The sequence below is a fragment of the Myodes glareolus genome, chromosome 11 (genome assembly GCF_982192425.1).
Source record: "Myodes glareolus chromosome 11, mMyoGla1.1, whole genome shotgun sequence".
Classification (NCBI taxonomy): domain Eukaryota; kingdom Metazoa; phylum Chordata; class Mammalia; order Rodentia; family Cricetidae; genus Myodes; species Myodes glareolus.
The window spans coordinates 41,400,205-41,419,799 of record NC_142036.1 but is presented as its reverse complement, the minus strand read 5'-3'; the positions used below and the strand labels follow the sequence as shown (position 1 = coordinate 41,419,799).

Here is a 19,595-nt window from a genome sequence, read left to right as displayed (position 1 = left end):
TGATTTTTGAAAAGGTAATAAATACAAGCCATATTTCAAAGGAACAGATTATAAAAAATATATGCCCTCCCATCTCCTAGACCTCAGGGCACTGACCTACCCCCCCCATCCCTATTTAATGCATTGGATTTTGTTATATTGATATGTGTAGGTTCAAAGCAATATACTATTCAGATTGGGAAATATAATCTGTTTAGTCACTGATAGATTTTTGACTTTTAGGCTATTTCCAGTCTTCTTCCCATTGGGATATTCAGGGAGGGTATGCAGACTGTGTTGTATGTGTAAGTTCTTGTGCCTGCATATAAACCCTCAGGGCATGCTAATAGTGGGGGACTCTTGGGTCAAAAGCCATGTATATGTCTGAGTCTTAATACATATCTCTAAATCTCCCCCTAAAGAGTTGCAACCTTTACCCACACTCTCAAAACTGTTGTGGTCAGGAATGCAGATTTCCACAAGAAATCTCTGTGGGAGGGGTCATTGTCTGTCATGACCCCCAGGCCCATCTGCCCTCTTAGGCTGTCCTGTCACTTCTTCCTTCTGTCAAAGACAGTTAACGTATTTTGTAGTTTTATTTATTATTGTGTGTTTGCGTGCGCGCATGCGCGCGCACTCGCATGTAATGTGTATGTGAACACCTGCAGGTGTTTGCCACAACACATGTGTGGAGGTGGGAGGGACCTTCCAGAGTCAGTTCTTCGCCTCCAGGGACCAAACTCGGGTCCTTGTGTTGGCACAGCAGGTGTTTCTACACACTGAGCCATCTCACTAGCCCAGTAGTCAACGTTTAGTTGAACACTTACTGGGCCCCCAAGTATTGATCCGAAATTCTTTCTTTGCTTCAGTTCATGAACTCACAATAACCTCATGAGATAAGTAGACATTGTTATGCCTATCTTACACATGAGTCTAAGGCTTAGAGAATAAATAGCTCAGCGGGAGTCACCTGGGTTTGGTGGCAGAGCTGGGATTCATATATAAGTCGGCCTTTCTTCACAGCCTCTACCTATTACCAACAGGCTCCCCGCTCACCTGCTCCCCCCCTCACCTGCTCCCCACTCACCTGCTCCCCACTTACCTGCTCCCCACTCACCTGCTCCCCACTCACCTGCTCCCGCTCACCTGCTTCCCCCCCTCACCTGCTCCCCGCTCACCTGCTCCCCGCTCACCTGCTCCCCGCTCACCTGCTCCCCGCTCACCTGCTCCCCGCTCACCTGCTCCCCCCCCTCACCTGCTCCCCGCTCATCTGCTTCCCCACTGTATGAACTCCAGGATCCCGCACTCTCTCGGGTGATTTTGCCCAGTATAATACACCCTCCATTCCTGTGCTCACTCCTTCCTACAGTCAGGCAGGCATCTCCATCTGGGACTCTTTATCCTCTACCTCCACAGTTTCCTCTCCTCTTGACCTTGGGACCGCCCTACCTTAGTCCCAGGGTCTGCCCAGCCCTTGTCTAGGTGATGCCTCATTAGGGCTGGAAGAGCTGGGGGTAGGGAAAGCAACGGCCACCATCACCTAGCCATACTCAGCCAATTCACAAAGACAAGATGTCAAGTTAATGAGCCTGTAGGCCTCTAATTAGCTGTCAATTACCTCAAATTAATCAACTCCTCGCCTAATTAAGCATTATCGGCAGGTGGGCACAAAGCAGACCATTATGTGGGAGCCATGAGAAAAGCTGGGCTGGCAAACTTGGTTAGGATCAGCGCTGTGCACTGCCCCAGCATCCCTCAAGCTCTGAGCTACCAGCCCAGCTAAGAGGCACCAGGGCCCTGTGTCCCTAACACTGGGGTCTCCAGGACCTCCTCAGAAGCTGGGTGAATGATGAGAGGGAGATAGAGAGCCTAGAGGCAGGTGGGAGCTTAGGGAAGTGGGGTGGGAGGAGCAAAAGCCATGGAGAACCCCTCCGGAGCAGCACCTGATACTTGAGGTCCGGGACAGGAGTGGAGCCCACTGTGGACTGGGAGGAGGTTGGGAGTTGAGGCTCCTGGCTGATGTGGGCTCTGTGACACAGGAGATGGTTTTATGCTATTTTTCTATTCTAAAAATCGAGAATAAGTTTTTTAAGGACTTCCTGGGTCTCTGTGAGATCCTGCAGCTGCAGTGCCTGGCACACACTGGTCAGCGTATTTGGGAGTCGTGACAGCGAAGCAGAGAGGACCAAAACGGCCTCAGGGCTGCTCAGTCATAGAGACTCCCCCAAGTCTGAGCCTCCAGGCTGCTGACAGTCCCCAGCTTAGAACATGCCCTGTGCTGGAGGCCTGGGGTTCTAGTCACCACATCTGCATCCCCATCTCCTTGTACCTGCGGGTACCCAGGGCTCAGGTGTCCTCTGCTTACAAAGAACCCTGGGTGCTATACACTGTTCATCTGATGAGGAGCCACTGGAAGAGGAGGGCAGATAAGGGCCCTCTCCAGTTGGGTGTTAGGGGTGCAAGGCCTAAGGTAAGGGTACCCCAGGACAGACTACCCCTTAGGTAGTGAGATCGCAGTTCTGATGTGGTCCTGGCAGCTGACCAGCTCCTGCTCTTGAGTACAGGACAGGGTGAGCTGGGCAGCTATGGCTCCAGTATGCTGGAGCTATGCTCACACTCCAACTCACCCCTGCAGAATCCCCCAGCACCTCACCTCAGCCACCCTGGGAATCTGTATTGACTCTAACCACCCTGCTGCAGCACAGCTTCCTCCCTCTGGGGGCAATGGAGGTCACCTGTCTTCACTTCTGGGAAAGCTTGGAAACATTCTCCCACCCCTAGTATAAATCAGTCACTTAGAAAACATTTATTGTGCCCGCTGATCCAAGCTCACAGTGGAAAGGAGAAGGCTGGGTAAACACAATTGTTATTGTGTGCTCTCGAGATGGAAGAAACATTTGGCTCTTACTAAGTGCCTACTGTGTGCTGGCAGGAATGGCAAATAAGAAATTCAGTGAATATATTATTTGTGTATGCTAAATAAGCCAAAGCAGCTTTATTCATCAACCAATAAAAGCAACACATATACAGAAGAACTTCCTATACCATTTCCCCTTTTCTGTCCATATAAAAAGGAAGGTTTGAACTTTAACATAGTAAAATTACATATAACAAAACAAGTATCAGGCAGGAATTACAGTTATATTTATTCTATTTTATTTTTATCATAACTAAGGAAAACTATAATTTTAACTATCTATTCTTCAAATCCATCAAAGACCCCAGAAGGATATAATATTACCTAAGTTAACAGGAAATGCGCTGTAAGCAACTTCCAAAGCTCTAGAATTGACAGAGACATCTTGCTGCCTGGACAGCCACCCAAAGATGGACTGCAGCATCCATCTTCAATCTACAGGCCCATAGTATTTGCAAACTTTTCCATGAAGCAGGAAGTTTCAAAGACAATTCTGCCTATAATGGCAGTTTGTCAGTCACTTTCTTCTGTGTCCTACAGAATGTCTGGCAGACTTTTTATGAAGCAGGAATCTGAAGGATTGTCTCACCTTCTTTAGGCAACTTCAGCAGTCATTTTTTTGTGGGTCTTGCTTGTCCAGCTTCTATAACATACCATCAAGCAGTCCAGGCAAAAGCAGTTTCATGCCCAAATGGCTAGCCTTGTCACATTGAAGGCAAATTTCATTATGAATTTTTTTTTAATGTCCGTCAACCTCTCTGAAGTAATTGGTGCTGAGAGAAGTAGTTGTGTCTCACTGTAGAGAAAAGTCTAAGTTCTTAAAACATTTTAAATGCCATATTTGAAAGATTTGAAGAATACCTATCCATCTGAATATATATATATATACCTGTACACATAAAAAACTTAACTAACATGACTACAAGTTTGACTATTATAAATGACTATCTATTAATCTATATTTTAACTGCACATTACATTTTTAAATGAGCTGCACAAACACAATACCTTAATCAAGACAGAAATATACATATAACAAAATTGACTTTAAATTTGTATCAATAAACCAAGATCCACACTAATGCAAAGTATGCATCTCTATAGCATAGCCTCCTTTAAATGTAAACAAACATTTATAAATAATCATTTAGAGAATTTGGGCATTTTTCTCTAGACTACTTTCTGCTGATTGGGGGCACTGCTAATCTGGTCTTTCATGGAATATTCTGATATAGATATGAATACTTTGCATTAGTGTGGATCTTGGTCTATTGATACAAATTTAAGGTCAGTTCTTTTTTTTTTACATTATAAATTATACATTTAGTTTTTTTTTTAAGTAAATTTTATTAAATTATAAAAGTTTCCAATTCCGCCCCCCTCTCCCAACACCCTCCCACTCCCCCCACTCCCCCTCCTCCTCCCTCTTCATCCCCCAGGGCAGTCAGGGTTTCCTGCCCTGTGGGAAGTTCCAGTTCCTTCCCCCTCCCTCCAGGTCCAGGAAGGTGAGTGTCCAAACAGACTGGATCCCAAAAATCCAGTATATGTAGAGGAAACAGGTCCCAGTGTCATAGTCAATGGCTTTTCAGAAAGACTTCGGGCCAGCCACAGTCATAGAATCCGGCCAAATTCCGAGAATCTGGTTAGATCACGTCCTCGTTCAGTCCCAGTCCAACTGGCCTTGGTAAACTCTCATCAGATCCGTTCCCTTGTATCAGTGGGTGATAGCATCCCTCGCAGTACTGATTTCGTTTTTCATGTTCTTCCTCCTTCTGCTCCTCATTTGGACCTCGGGGGGCTCAGTCCGGTGCTCCAATGTGGGTCTCCGACTGTATCGCCGTCCTTCGCCAGATGAAGGATCAATCCGAAGGCCCTCTGGATGGAAGCTGGGATGGCTGGCAGGGAAGCTAGCAGGGTGGAGCCAGCAGAGCAGGCTGACCTGGGAGTCTATGGGGTCGGGGAAAGTCCTAGCACCTCCTCGCCGGGCCCCTGTCGCGGGCCCGAATCAACTCACCACTCCGAAGGCCCTCTGGATGGAAGCTGGGATGGCTGGCGGGGAAGCTAGCAGGGTGGAGCCCTTAAGGTCAGTTCTGTTATACTGTGTATATGTGTTTCTGCTCTTGATTAAGGTATTGTGTTTGTGCAGCTCATTTAAAATGTAATGTATAATTAAGAAATACAGGTTAATAGATAGTCATCTATAATAGTCAAGCTTGTAGTCATGTTAGTTAGTTTTTCTAGATATACAGAGATATATTTCAGTTAGGTAGGTATTCTTCAAATTTTTCAAAGACTAGCAGAATATGGCTTCTTGTTTTGTTTTTTTGTTTTTGTTTTTGTTTTTCAAGATAGGGTTTCTCTGTCCTGTAACTAGCTCTTGTAGACCAGGTTGGCCTTGAACTCACAGAGATTTGCCTGCCTCTGCCTCCCAAGTGCTGGGATTAAAGGCTTGCGTCACCACCACCCTGCCAGAATATGGCATTTAAATGTTTTAATAAATTAGGACTTTTCATGACATGAGACACATCTGCTTCTGGCAGCACCAATATGCTTTAAAAGGATGATGGTCATCGAAGAGGCTCCTTGTGGAGTTGGCTAGACATTTGGACAAGAGACTGCTCTTGATGTGTGAGCTGGACATGTGGGACCCACAGAGAGATGACTGCTGAACTTGCCTAAAGAAGGTGAGATGATCCTTCAGGGCTCCTTCTTCATGAAAGAGTTTGTCAGACATTCTGCAGGACACAGAAGAAAGTGACTCACAAACTGCCAATACAGGTGGAACTGTCTTTGAAATTTCCTGCTTCATGGAAAAGTCTGCCTGATACTCTGGGCCTGTGGGCTGAAGATGGATGCCCCAATGATACAGAAGAACTTTGGGTGACTTCCAGGCAATGAGATGTCTCTGTCAATTCTAGAGTTTTGGAAGTTGCTTACAGTAGGAGTGGTAGGTCCATCTCAGCCAGAAGTCCTGAAGCTGTCATGGATGTTGGACCATCTGGGCCATTGCTTCAGGGGGTCTTGTTTGATAAAACCATATTAGCTGGTAAGGAATCCACAGATTCTTATCCTCTGTGGAAAGAAAAACATAACCTCTTTTCCAAACCAACATATCCCTAGACCCAAATTTTGAAGTCAAGATACCTTTAAACCACATATATATGTGTGTGTGTGTGTGTGTGTGTGTGTGTGTGTGTGTTGGTTTAGCTTAGCAGCCTGTACAATGAAATGTTTCTCTATACTTAACTCATTCACAATCAAAAATTCAAAGAAAACACAGTAATATACATAATCCAGATTCTCTGTGTATTTTCCATCCTTACTCCTTTCATCTATGACTGTCTGGACTCTGTTCCCAGTGCCTACATTAGGCAGCTCACAATCACCTATAGTTTCAGCTCTAGGGAGGCCAACACCCTCCTCTGGCTTCCACAGGTACCTACATGCATTGTGCATTAACGTCCTTGTACAACACACACATACACACACTAATATTAATAATAATAAAATTTAAAATTCATATGTACCCACATCTATTATTTTTTCATAAGTAAAGGGAACAGAATATACTGTTTCCATCTTCCTTTTTAAAACAAGCTGTGCCTTGAGATTGTTCCAGACCAGAATGTAAAGTCTCAGCGCCCAGAATCCCATTCCTTGATGTGTACTTTTTTCTTCCTCTATAAACTGAGGCTGGAAATGTGGCTCTGTTGGTAGGGTGCTTGCCTAGCTTGCACAGAGTACTGGGTTTGATTCCCGTGACCACAAAAAACCAAGTGTGGTGGTGGATCTTATAGCCCAGTACCAGGGAAAGCAGAGGCAGAAGGATCCAGGTCTTCAGTTACATAAGGAATTTGAGGCCAGTCTGAGCTATTTTAGACCTCCCCACCAAAAAAAGTCTCTCTTTTGTTGTTGTTCTTTTTGATACAGGGTCTCTCTGCATAGCCCTGGCTGTCCTAGACCTCATTCTGTAACAGACCAGTAACAGACCAGGCTGACCTCAAACCCACAGAGATCCACCTGCCTCTGCCTCTGCTTGCTGAGGGCTGGGGTTAAAAGTTGGGTCACCATACCTGACTTCAAAAAAAATTTTTTTTTGAGAGACAGGGTTTCTCTGTGTAGCTTTAGAGTCTGTTCCCAAACTCACTTTGTAGACAAGGTTGGCCTCAACTTACAGAGGTCCACCTGCCTCTGCCTCCCAAGTGCTGGGATTAAAGGTGTGTGCCACAACTGCCTGCCCCCTCCCCAAAAAATTCTTAGTGAAAGGAAATAAAACGATATAAAATCATCACAGTCCAGGTGATAATGCTGGCAAATGTAAGGTGACATCCTGGGACCAAAAAATTAAGCATTAAATAAATGAAATTAAAGTATGGACTATAGTTAGGACTAATGTGTTTTATTTGTGTGCGTGTGTATTGTTCTGTTTTCTTCATTAGTCACTAATGTTAAACGATCACAGGAAAACTTGGTGCACGGTATAGGAGCATGCTGTATTCTTTTCACTATTTTAAAATTTCTTTTAAAAAAGTGTTCTTTTTTTTAAAAAAAATATTTATTTATTTGTTATGTATACAATATTCTGTCTGTGTGTATGTTTGCAGGCCAGAAGAGGGCACCAGACCCCATTACAGATGGTTGTGAGCCACCATGTGGTTGCTGGGAATTGAACTCAGGACCTTTGGAAAAGCAGGCAATGCTCTTAACCTCTAAGCCATCTCTCCAGCCCCTAAAAAAGTGTTCTTGAAGGCTGTAGAGATGGTTCAGTGGTCAAGAGCACTGGGTGCTCTTCCAGGAGACCTGAGTTTAATTCCCAGCGACCACATGGTGGCCCACAGCCATCCCTAGTGGGATCTGATGCCCTCTTCTGGTAAAGGTGTCCATGTGGATAGAGCATTCACATCCGTAAGATAAAAAAATAAATAAATCTCTTTTTAGAAAAAGTGTTTTTAAGCCTGTCGGTGGTGGCTTTAATCATAGCACTTGGGAGGCAGAGCAGGCGGATCTCTGTGAGTTCGAGGCCAGCCTGGTCTACAAGAGCGAGTTCCAGGACAGGCTCCACAGCTACAGAGAAACCCTGCCTCGAATAAACAGCAACAGTGCTCTTGAATAATATTAAAATGTACAGTTACTGAGATTAATAAGGTCTCAGCTCATGTAAAAGCACTACGAGTTTGGGGGCCGTTACATAGGCTCCTGAATCCAATGTGAGCGGTGACTATGAGAAATCTGTGTGTATGCTCTGGTTTCTCTTCAGATCGTATAAATCTTTCGCCTTTTACTAAAGATTTCCGTGGAGAGGAACAAACCTGAGTGTTTACTAATTTTTTGTGGTCTTGCATTTTGCAAGGCTGATAAAAAAAAAAAAGTGAGAGAAATCTGTGTATCTGTGTGTCCTCACTGATCATGGTTCTTTGGACTGAAAAGTTGACCTGCTGGTCTGGTCCTGCCTGAGGAAATGAGCTAGTTCCAGAGGTCCCTCTGAAACTTACCTGTGGTTCTCGACCTCTACTCTGGCTTCTTCCAGATGCCTCAAGCGCTCAGCAGATTGGCATCAGCGATCCACACCCGAAGTCAAAGCCCTCCTCTCTCCTGGGCGGGGCTTGGAGCTGTGCACACCGCGGGCAAGATGTACTGATGTGTGGCCCCTGCTTGGAGGTATTTTCTTCCAACCTTTCACTGACAGACAAATGCAGGAAAGATGGCCTTCTAATGGATGTCAGCATTGGTTAAGAGGGGAAGTCTTTTTGGCACCCATGCCAGCTCTTCCCTCTGAGTCGTGAAGACCAGTCGGGCCCAAGCCGAGGTGCCCGAGCTCGTGCTATCCGCTCCATTACCACTAGAGGGAGCCACGAGGGGCTCTCCGCGGCTTCTTCCCCGTGCTCTGCCCTTAGTAATGATCCCTCCACGTCAAAGTGTGAGGAGGGCTAATTGGGAAGAAGGTGATCAGCGGGAGTGCATAGGGGACAAGTGAGGTAATGAATGGGGGGATATGATAAAACATATATGATATACATGGAAAGAGAGAGATATATATCATATATATATCACATATATATATAAGAATATCATAATAAAAGTCGTTATTATATAAAATTAACATATACTAGTAAAGAACATTTTAAAAATAAGGAATGTGAGCCCTAGGCCTGTGACTTCGACCTTGGAGAGGGCCTGGCACTAAAGGCCGCACACTGCCCTCTCCTGTGAAAACCATGTTATGCTGTTGCTACCACTTTGTCAATTAGAACAGAGGGGCTCCCAAACCTCTCCGGGGTCACATAGCTGTCAAACCCAGGGACCTGGCTCCCGATCTCCCTGCCTCAGAAGGTCTCTCTTAGAAGGTCTGAAGCATCCTTACCATCGCCTTCAGTCCCAGGAAACCAAGCACAGAACAGAACCAGAGCACAGTGTGGGTGGCCCCATCTGTCAAGGGTGGACAGAAGACTAAGCTTCAAAGGCCAGACCCTTGGCAGACAACCCCAGCAGGAATGCAGGGGGTACAGAGAGATAGAGGGTGCCAGCCTGCCCCCAGGACAATAGGGAACTCATGGTAACTCTCTCCCAGGCATGGGTGACAGCTGCGGTCTAGGGCAGGACAGAGGCCCCACATGGTAGTAACTTTCACTCACACTGTCTGGGGCCTAATCTCATTACTCTACATGGACCTCCTGGGACCACCCTCCCTAGTCCCTTTTAATCCCCTGCCTCCCTCTGGGAATAGTCCAAGTCCTCCTCTTGCCAGTCCCTGCCAATCCAGGCACATGCAGATTCCATTCTTGAGTCTTTGTCAGACCACCTGTGCCCCATTTCTGGGGTCCCCGCGGGAGGGCCAGGAAGGTGGAAGGTCTCCCCTGCCTGCCAGTTCCACACACACCTTCCTAAAATGGCCTTCTTCCAGGCTCCCTGTTTCAGGAAACTCTTGTGGATTTTGCTGCTGTTGTTTTGTTTATTCCCCCTGGGCTGGAACTGGAACCCAGAACCTTGAACGTGCTATACAAGTACTCGATCTTCCACTCCTTCCTAAGTGACTTCCAGGGCTTCTGTTTGGGTTTCTGTTTCAGGACTGACGGGAAGACACCCGGTGTCTGCAGTGAAGCTGTCAGCTGCTCCCTCTTCAGACAGCTGTTCTGGAGTGAGAAGACCCTGCACAATCAGGTGCTCAACCCAGTGTCTGGCAGAGGGTCCCTCAAGGTGTCGGTACCCACGTGACTATTATCAGTGGTATACGGCGTCAGCATCACATATGCCAAAGAAGTTTCCTGGCTGCGGGCAAGTGTGAGAGGAGGATTTGGACTCAGTGTTGACAGTCACTCTTGGGTGTCCCTGGCTTTGTACTGAGCTCCTTATGACCAGGGACTTGGGCTCCACAACACTCTTACAAGACAGGTCCCATTTTGCAGATGTAAACACTGAGGTTAATGGACAGCTTGAGTAGCGATACAGCTGCAAATCACTCTGGGATTCTCCAAGGCATTCTGTTGCCTCTAAGGACACACTGAAGAGCAGAATTGACCCCCCAAATAACTGATCCTCATAGTAGTATGCTTCCCTTTCTCCGGAAGCATTCAGTGTGGTGCAGTCCCACGGGCTCCCAACCCCCATCACAACCAGACTGGGTACAGTGCTGTCCCCTCCTCACTCTGGGCATTCAAGGGGTCCTTTTGGCTCTGGGTCTTCCTCTCCCCCAACCTTCTGCTGCTGCTCCTCATTTACATAAATTATCTCTCCCCAATTATCCATCCAGCTGTCCCAACGGTGATCTGTGAATGAATTAAAAACAGAATATAATTTAATAATGGCTGATTAGAAGATTAGTTGTTATATAAAAAGGAAAAGCCAAGAGCCAGCTAGTTGCCCTTAATCTGAGCCAATACCATCGTTATTCAGGAAAGCTGTCCCAGCCACCACCAGGCAGGGCAGACATGGGGGGCCAGGGCAGGAGGAGCTCAGGGGTGGGTGGCAGACCACCCCGGAGATAAGAACCTGAGTCCCACTACAGCACAGAAACTGGTTGGTTGCTGTTACTTCTAAGTGGTTTGAGTGGTATCTGGGCATCTATTCATGCCCTGAATCCCAAGTGCCCTGGAACCAAACCACTGGATTCTCCTAAGGCAACCACTGCGCCCATAAGAGACTGTAAGAGATTTCTGCTCAGCCTAGGATACAGGACTCCCAGAGCAACCAGGAGTGTGGGCATACAGATCGTCCTACAAAGAAATCTTCTTCTCTGGGGTGGGTGCTCAGAGAAAGAATTGGAAGGGGCTGGAGAAATGGCTCAGTCGTTAACAGCATTGGCTACTCTTCCAGAGGACCCCGGGTTCAATTTCCAGCACTTACATGGCAGCTCACAACTGTCTGTCACTTCAAGATCCGACACCTTCACATAGAAATATGTGCAGGCAAAACATTGATGCATATTAAAAAAAAGAAAAAGGAAAAAGAAGCGGATGGGTTAGCCTAGAAAGGAAGGCTCCCTGGAGGAACTTAGTACAGTGAAGGGAACTGGAGTTTCCCTTTTAGCTTTTCAATCTCAGCTCCAGTGCACCTTCTCCGGAAAGCCTGGCTGATCCCCCAATCTCCCGTATGATTCACTTCTCCACCAATACTCGTTGCCACATCTGTTTGGGGGGCTTCGGTCCCTACATTGAGAGTTGCTGAGAGAAAGGACCGGGGCTCTTGGCCTGTGCATCAGCAGTGCTCTGTGCATCAATCAACAAAGACGCAAACCCTCTGTGATTGCCTCCATGCAGGCTGGATCCTCCTTTCTGCTCTCCCAAAATGATACCCTCAAAATACAGCAGGTTGGGCTGACAAGATGACTCAGCAGGTAAAAACACTTGCCACCAATCGTGATAACCTGAGTCTGATGCCAAAGACCCCCACATGGTGGAAGGAGAGAACCGACTTTCAAAACTTGTCTTCTGACTGGATGGTGGTGGCGCACGCCTTTAATCCCAGTACTCGGGAGACAGAGACAGGCGGATTTCTGTGAGTTCAAGGCCAGCCTAGTCTACAGAGCTAGTTCCAGGACAGCCAGGGCTACATAGAGAAACCCTATCTCAAACACGCACACACACACACACACACACACACACACACACACACACACACACACGTTATCTTCTGAACTCCATACATGACCATAGCTATGCCCCACTTTCCACATGTGATAGTTAAAAAGGTTTAAATACTTTTAAAAATATAGCAAGTTGGTGTTGTTCAGGATGTCTGTCCATCACTCTGCCCATCTGTCTGTCTAGTTTTAATAAAGATGGGTGGATACTGTCATGGAAAGAGGTTAAAAGGACAGGTTGGAGTCTGACTACATGGGATAAACCTCTGTTCCGCAGCTTCCTCTGTGACCGTCGGCTTGCTGATGATCAGTACCTCAGTTTACTCTTCTATAAAGTGGGTGTTCGCCATAGCAGTCCTCACCTCCAAGGGTTCTGTGAGGGTAAAATCAAGAACGGAAGAAAAGCTCTCAGTACTGTTGAGTGCAGAGTGGGCACTAAGTCGACACTGTGGTTTCCCGTACACATCACACTTGCTGCTCAGTGTCTGTCTGTCTGTCTGCTTCCAGATAAGAGTGCCTAAGCTCAGGGACTGGCTTCTCCCCTGCCCAGGCTGGCCTTGAACTCACAGAAACCCTCCTGCCACTGCCTCCCAAGTGCTGGGATTAAAGGTGTGTGCCACCACCCCTGGCTGGCTTCTCCTCTTGGTATTGAGTGGACAGACAGGCCTACATAGGGCTCTCCCAGCTCTGGTTGCCACACTGAAGGGCCCAGAAGACAGGACTAGTATAGCTAGCTTATCTAAAACTTGCCCTCCCTGGAGAGACCCATGCCCCCACAGCAGGCGCATGTGGGTGGCGTGACTGCAGCAGTCGGGTCTGGGCAGTGCACCCATGCGGTGGGCACGAGTGGATTCTTCCAGGCCGGCGGACACACCACGGATCAAGAGACAGGTTGCCAGATCCACAGGCATACTGACAAGAAGGGTCGAACAGGTGTGCGGCTGACGTGGGTGATCAGGGCCACCACGGGTCGGACTATGGAGGACGTGGTCTGTGGTACCGAGGATGGGATCCTCCCCAAATGCAGAGAAGAGACAAAGAGTGTGTGCGGCGTTTCTTGACCAGCCCGCTGAGACTCCCCCAAATTTTCCTAGTTATCAAAACTTCTTTTGAGACAGGATCTCGTGTCTCCTAGGCTGGCCTGAGACTCAATATAGAACCGGGATAACCTTGAACGTCTGATTATCCTGTCTCGACCTCCTGCTTGAACGACAGGCTTGAGCCACCTACCCAGTGCTTCCTACACGGTAGGCTAGTACTCTACCGACTGAACTGCATCACCAGCCTTCCCTGATCATGGAGAGAAGTCAGTCCGAGAACCTGTGGGCTGTCCTTCAGTACGGAGGAGTAGTTCCAGAACACTCACAGCAAAAAAGCTGCACAACCCCTTATATTTGTTTTTTTTAAAGATTTATTTATTTATTATGTATATAGTGTTCTGCCTGCTTGTATGCTTGCATATCAGAAGAGGACACCAGACTCATTACAGATGGTTGTGAACTACTACGTGGTTGCTGGGAATTGAACTCAGGACCTCTGGAAGAGCAGCCAGTGCTCTTAACCTCTGAGCCATCTCTCCAGCCTAACCCCTTATATTTGATGGCAGAATATTTGCACGTAACTCAAGAGTGTTCTTCAAGACACCTCAGCTCCTCCCTCCATTACTTAACTATACAATATGAGTGCCGTGTAAACTGCATGGTCGTGTTATTATTATATCATACTATTATTAAAGGACAAGAAAGACATGCCCATGTTCCCTGAAGGTGCAGTTTTTCTGAATATTGTCCATCCATGCTTTCTTGAATTCATCTGACTGTAGAACTCATGGTTATGGAAGGCCAGTGTATTTGACAGGGGTCCTAGGTCAGTCTCCTAAACAGGAAGTTTCTGCATCACTCTGTCTACCACTCAGGTCTGGGCCTGGAGTTGCAGTGGCTTATAGGAATGGGGCTGACTGGTGACCCCATCTTCCCCAGTACCCCTGACACCCATCAGCATCCTCTGACCCAGTCTGATCTCTCCAGTGTCCCCATAGAGCCCAGAACACATCCGTCCATATTGCAATGGGGGGGGGGGGGTAGGACTAGGAGAAGCTCCCAGGCCGGCCCAGGCTGTGGGATAATTTGATATTCAAATCCTGGCAAAGACCTGCTTCAAATTGCTACAAATTAAGCTGATTTTGGCCCTCTGGATGAGGGATTTGCTCCTGTGGATCAGCCTTCCCAGGGCTTGATGAGGTCAGATGACCGGAGAAGGGACAAGAGAAAGAGAGAGCCCAGAGGGCTGTGAAATTGAGGGGCATGGGCAGCCAAGATCCTGTAGTTAGGGAAGATTCTCAAAGGCTCAAAAAACAGCTCTACCAGGGTGGCAGAGCATCTGGTCCCAAATGGGTCAGTGCTGTCCCCCAGATTTCCCCAAAAGCCCAGCCCCTTGCTGGTCACAAGGCAGTCAGTGTAAGGCCACTGTCCAAGCCATCCAAGGCAGAGCTGATCACCTCATTTCCTTGGGGAGAAAAGAGGGGCTCTGGGGGTTGAGACAGGGATGACTCTGCAGACCAGACTTGCAGGCCAACTTGCAGTGTGACCTTGAGCCATTAACCCCTCTTATAAGGTGTATTAGCCATGCACACATGGTAAAAGGCACACTTACATTCTGTAAACCCTGGCCAGGGCTCTAGCAAAGCCTGAGGTTCAAAGTGGCTGAACAGGGACCAGAGCCGGGGTCTCTCTGGGTCTCTCTCAGTTGCTCAGGGAAGCATCAATCCCCTGCCTTCCCCTCGCTCTGCCTCCCTCCTGAGCAGACACCCCCTCACCCCTGCAGCACCTCATTTCCATCTGCTTGATCAGGGCCTGGACTGTATATTGCAGCAATTTCAAATTGCACCATTAAAGATTTTATGCTGGAGACGTTAAAATTAAAAAGATCTATGTGCAAAGAGTCACAACGAATTTAATCAACTTGATTTAATAGAAAACAGCAAATGGAATTTATGATGCTCCAAAAGACAACGGGTTTTTTTCCCCACACACACACAAAAAAATTATAATAAAAAGCACTTTGTAGAAAACAGAAAGTGGAGTATAGAGGAGGGGGGACTCCCCATCTGAGAGTTTACCAGAACCTAATCTGGGGAGAACAACGTTGACTGGGGCAGTTTGTCTGCTAATCCCAGCTGCCATTAAAATATTAAAGCTAAATCTAATCGTCTCTTTATCCAAAATAAGCGACTTTTGTGTGGAGAGAAAACGTCTAACCCCTTAGGAGGAGAATTAGTCCTAATGCATCAAATGGAATTCGGTCCAAGCTGAGGCGAAATAGGGTTTAGAGGCAAATGAGACGGTAATAGAACTAAAACCCAGAATGACAAATTAAAAACCCTCATTTACACGAATTAAAACGGCTCACAAAAGGGATAGAAACCCAGCCCTGCCTTCCTCAACCCCCTAGGCTGCTTCACCATCCTATGCCCCCCCCATCATCTCACCACCTAGTTCATTGTCACCCACCTGCAGTTCCCACAGCGTGACCTCATCCTGCCCACCTCTGCCATCCTAGATGCTTCCAGGCTGAAGTGCACAGCATTCTCCGTGCAAACCCAAGCCCAGGCCCCAGAGTCTGACATAGCTTCACCTATGTTCTAGTGTGTCCCTCACCGCAGCAAGCGCTTGTCTGGTTTTGTTTGATCGGCTCTCACTTTGTGGCGAGGCCACACTGGCCTCAAACTCATGATCCCCCTGCCTCAGCCCCCTGAGTGCTGGGATTTATAGGCATGCTCCACCATCTCCTGTTGTTGGACTCTAGTGTCCAAACCGAGAAGGAGTCACCCCCAGAGACCACCTCATACACCACAGTTGATGCAAAAGCATGAGGATTTTATTAATTCTGTCATGACAGGGTCCCTCAGCATTCGGGAAGCCGAGAGACCCCGACTAGCTGGTACAGTCTACTTTTAAAGGAGAAGGCCCCATAGAAACAAGATGGGTTGTTCCTTGACCATTATGATTGGCTTGTTCGAGAAGGGCTAATACCAATAATTGACTGGAGAACTATTGTCAGATTAGATGAGGTAAGAGGTCATTTTGACCCCATTTCCCAGGGGACTGAGTCAAAACATACGTGTGTGGGTAATTGTTCAGGAACTGAGTATGTGCATGTGTAGCTGTTAGGTCCTTGGTTCCCAGGGGAGGAGGGGAAGCACTAAGGCACGGAGGCTGAGAGGGTTTGGAATTGTCAGAAATGGCTTCAGAATTGTCTAAAATCTTACACTGTTAGCTTTGGGAAGTAGGGATTATAACCCCTGTCCTCACATAGCTTCCCTCCCCAGCCTTGGCCCCTCAGGGTTATCACCTGGCTTAGTTCCCGTGGACTTCATGAGGAAACACCATATGGAAAGCTCCAGAACAGGCCTGGTACGTAGTGACCACTTGCAGGTTCTCATTTATGGCATCCTTCAAGACCTCACAGCTGGCTCAGACACTGAGACACCTGGGGAACTAGGCCTCTGTGCCTGGGGAAGAGAGAACATTTAGCAAGGATCCCGTGGAGAAGCATAGTGGGTAACCAGCAGCCAAATCGGAACACCAGGGAGGATCACCTCCCTGGGTTATCACTCATAGGGGCCAACCCATATGTTCTGGCCTCTCATCAAGCAGCCCCCTGTCTCAGCGTTAGCATTGTAGCTTCTCCTTCATGCCCAGTCCCCATGGGACCTCCATGCCCAACTTGCCGGTCAAGCTCTGAGTCCCCTCACATTAAAACAAAATCCTACTTATGTGTATCTCAGGGGAGAGACTGTGTCCGCAGAAGTCTCAAGGGCCTCTCTGTAATACCCATCACCGGTTCATGGGACCTGGGTACTCATGAGCCTGACAAATTTCCTCTTCTGAGCCTATTGTGGGCCTTTGTGGGCACTTCAATTGTATGGCATCCTTGAATCCTCCCCACCCCTCATTTTTGTTTTTATTTCTGTTTTCTTTTTTTTAAATATTTTATTTATTTATTTATTATGTATGCAATATTCTTTCTGCGTGTATGCCTGAAGGCCAGAAGAGGACACCAGACCTCATTACAGATGGTTGTGAGCCACCATGTGGTTGCTGGGAATTGAACTCAGGACCTTTGGAAGAGTAGACAATGCTCTTAACCGCTGAGCCATTTCTCCAGCCCTGTTTTATTTTTTTTCAAGACAGGGTTGCTCTGTGTAGCCCTGGCTGACCTTGAACTCAGAGATCCGCTGCCTCTGCCTCGGGGTGCTAGTGTTAAGGGTGTGCACCACCACACCTGGCTTCTCAGGATGGTTTTTAGCATAGTTTGTTTTTCTCATTAGTATTTTGTTGTCTTGATGTTTTGCCTAGACTGGCCAAACCCTCACTCCAATCCTGTCAGGTCTTGAACCTGAAATCTTCCTGTCTCAGTTCTCCAGGTAGCTAAGATTACAGACTGGGCAATAGTTTTCTTTGCATCAGTAATTTCTTACTTTGCTTTTCTTTCTTTCTTTCTCTTCTTTTGCTTTTTTTTTTTTTTTCCTAGATAAGGTTTCTCTGTGTAGCACTGGCTATGCTGGAACCCACCCTGCAGACCAGGCTGACCTCAAACTCAGAGATCTTGCTAGGGAGCTGGAGAGATGGCTCAGTGGTTAAGAACACTGGCTGCTCTTCCAGAGGACCTGGGTTCAATTCCCAGCGTCCATATGACAGTTCATAACTTTCATAACTGCAGTTTCAGGTGATCTGTCACCCTCACATAGACATAGATGCAGGCAAAACACCAATGCACATGGAATAAAAACAAATCAGAGATCCTACTGCCTCTGCTTCCCGAGTGCCTGGATTAAGGGCGGGCGCCTCTGCCACCTGGCAATGTCTTACTTTTCACCACAAACATGTATGGTAATAACAATAAATCTGTGCTTTGCATGAGACTTCCTGCCAATGAACCATTCAAATTCCCGTGACTCATCTAACTCACAGACAGGGAGCCTGCTATACCAGCAACAGCCGACTCAACAGGGTCGGAATCCCATGATCCCCTGCAGGAGGAAGGCAAGAAAGAAGTGACCATGACTGCTCAACAAGTGGGGAGAGTAGAGGGGCCTGCAAGGCTCTGCCCCTCACACGAAGGCTTGGGTGACAGACATTTCTAGTTGTCAACAACTGGAAATGATCAAAGCCCAAGGGCTGGCTGCACCTGTGTGGGATCTTTCTTGACCGAATTGTTTAAAGTGAGAAGACCCACCTTTAATCTGGACCGCAGCCTCTGCTGTCAGCCTACAGGAAAGACACAGAAGAAGGAATTGCTTTCCTGGCCTGTTTGCGCTCACCCTTGCTGGCAAGTTCATTCCTTCCCCAGTGTTAGAGTCTACTCTGTCGGGATTCCAGCATATACTGAAGGCCGAGACATCCAGCCTTGTAGACTGAACAAATACGGGATTCTCAGACTTTCTTTTGGTAGACAGTCATTGTTGAACTAACCGGGCCATAGCCTATAAGCCACTCTAATTATTTCCTTTTATATGTGTGTGTGTGATATGATAGAATGTATATATTATTAAATCATTTATATATAATATATAATAATATATACATACTAATATTACATAATAATAAATATAATTATATATTATAACTATAATATATAATATATATATATTCAACCCTGACTAATACAGTGGGGGAGGTGAAGGGGTTCCACAGCCGCACAGCAATGGTAGAAGGAGAAGACAGAAGGAGGCCCTGGGGCTCAACCGGGCATATGGGTGTGCTGTATTGTATTAGGGTTCTCGAGAGTAACAGAACTTATAGAATGAATGTGTGTGTGTGTGTGTGTGTGTGTGTGTATCCCTAATAAATTCTAGTAAATTGATAAATTCTAATAAATCATTTATATAAAGGGGATTTATTAGAATGGCTTGCAGGTTGTCATCCAGTTAATCCAATAATGGCTGCACATAAATGGAAGGTCCAAGACTCCAGTAGTTGTTCAGGCCATGAGGCTGGACGTCTTATCTAGTCTTCAGCATGTGCCGGAATTTGGAAGAATTAAGCTCTAATGCCACCAGTGGAGGATTGGGCTTGCTAGGGTCGGCTGCCAGCAGAAGGTGTGGTCCAGATTAAAGGTGGATCTTCCCACCTCAAAGATCACCGTTAGACTTTCCACTTCAAATGATGTCTTTCCACTTCAAATGATGTAATTAAGGGGAAAAATCCCTCATAAATGTGCCCAGTCTTCTGAGTTGTAGTTAATTCCAGATGTAGTCGAGTTGACACGCAAGACTAGCCACCACTGGTGCCTTCGGGCACTGGAAAAGAAGGGAGTGACTCTTAGGTGCCTGAAGCTCAGGGCCCAGAGTTGACTGAACCTCAGCCAGATGGGCTTAGTGATAGGAGACTCACAGAGCTGGGGGGCGGGGCTACGTGGTGGGCGCCTGCCTTGCATCCCTGCGCTCCATCTCCAGCATCAGCAAAAGAGAGGGCAAGAGAGAGAGCTGCAAAGAACCCGTCAGCCAGGGGTTCTTCTCACGACTATTCTGAGTTGGGTTTATTCCATATCTCCATCTTTTTAACTTTCATCTTTTTTCTCCTAGAGCATACGCTCAAGTGATTGTCCTCTCTCATTCTTCAG

General features: G+C 47.0%; 1 non-coding gene across 1 annotated transcript; it reads left to right on the top strand.

The window, feature by feature from the left end:
* The first annotated feature begins 8,133 nt into the window (after window positions 1-8,133).
* Window positions 8,134-8,249, top strand: LOC125410136 (U5 spliceosomal RNA). Its single transcript, XR_007234995.3, has one exon. It is a non-coding gene; the product is annotated as a U5 spliceosomal RNA (small nuclear RNA).
* The last annotated feature ends 11,346 nt before the right edge of the window (window positions 8,250-19,595 follow it).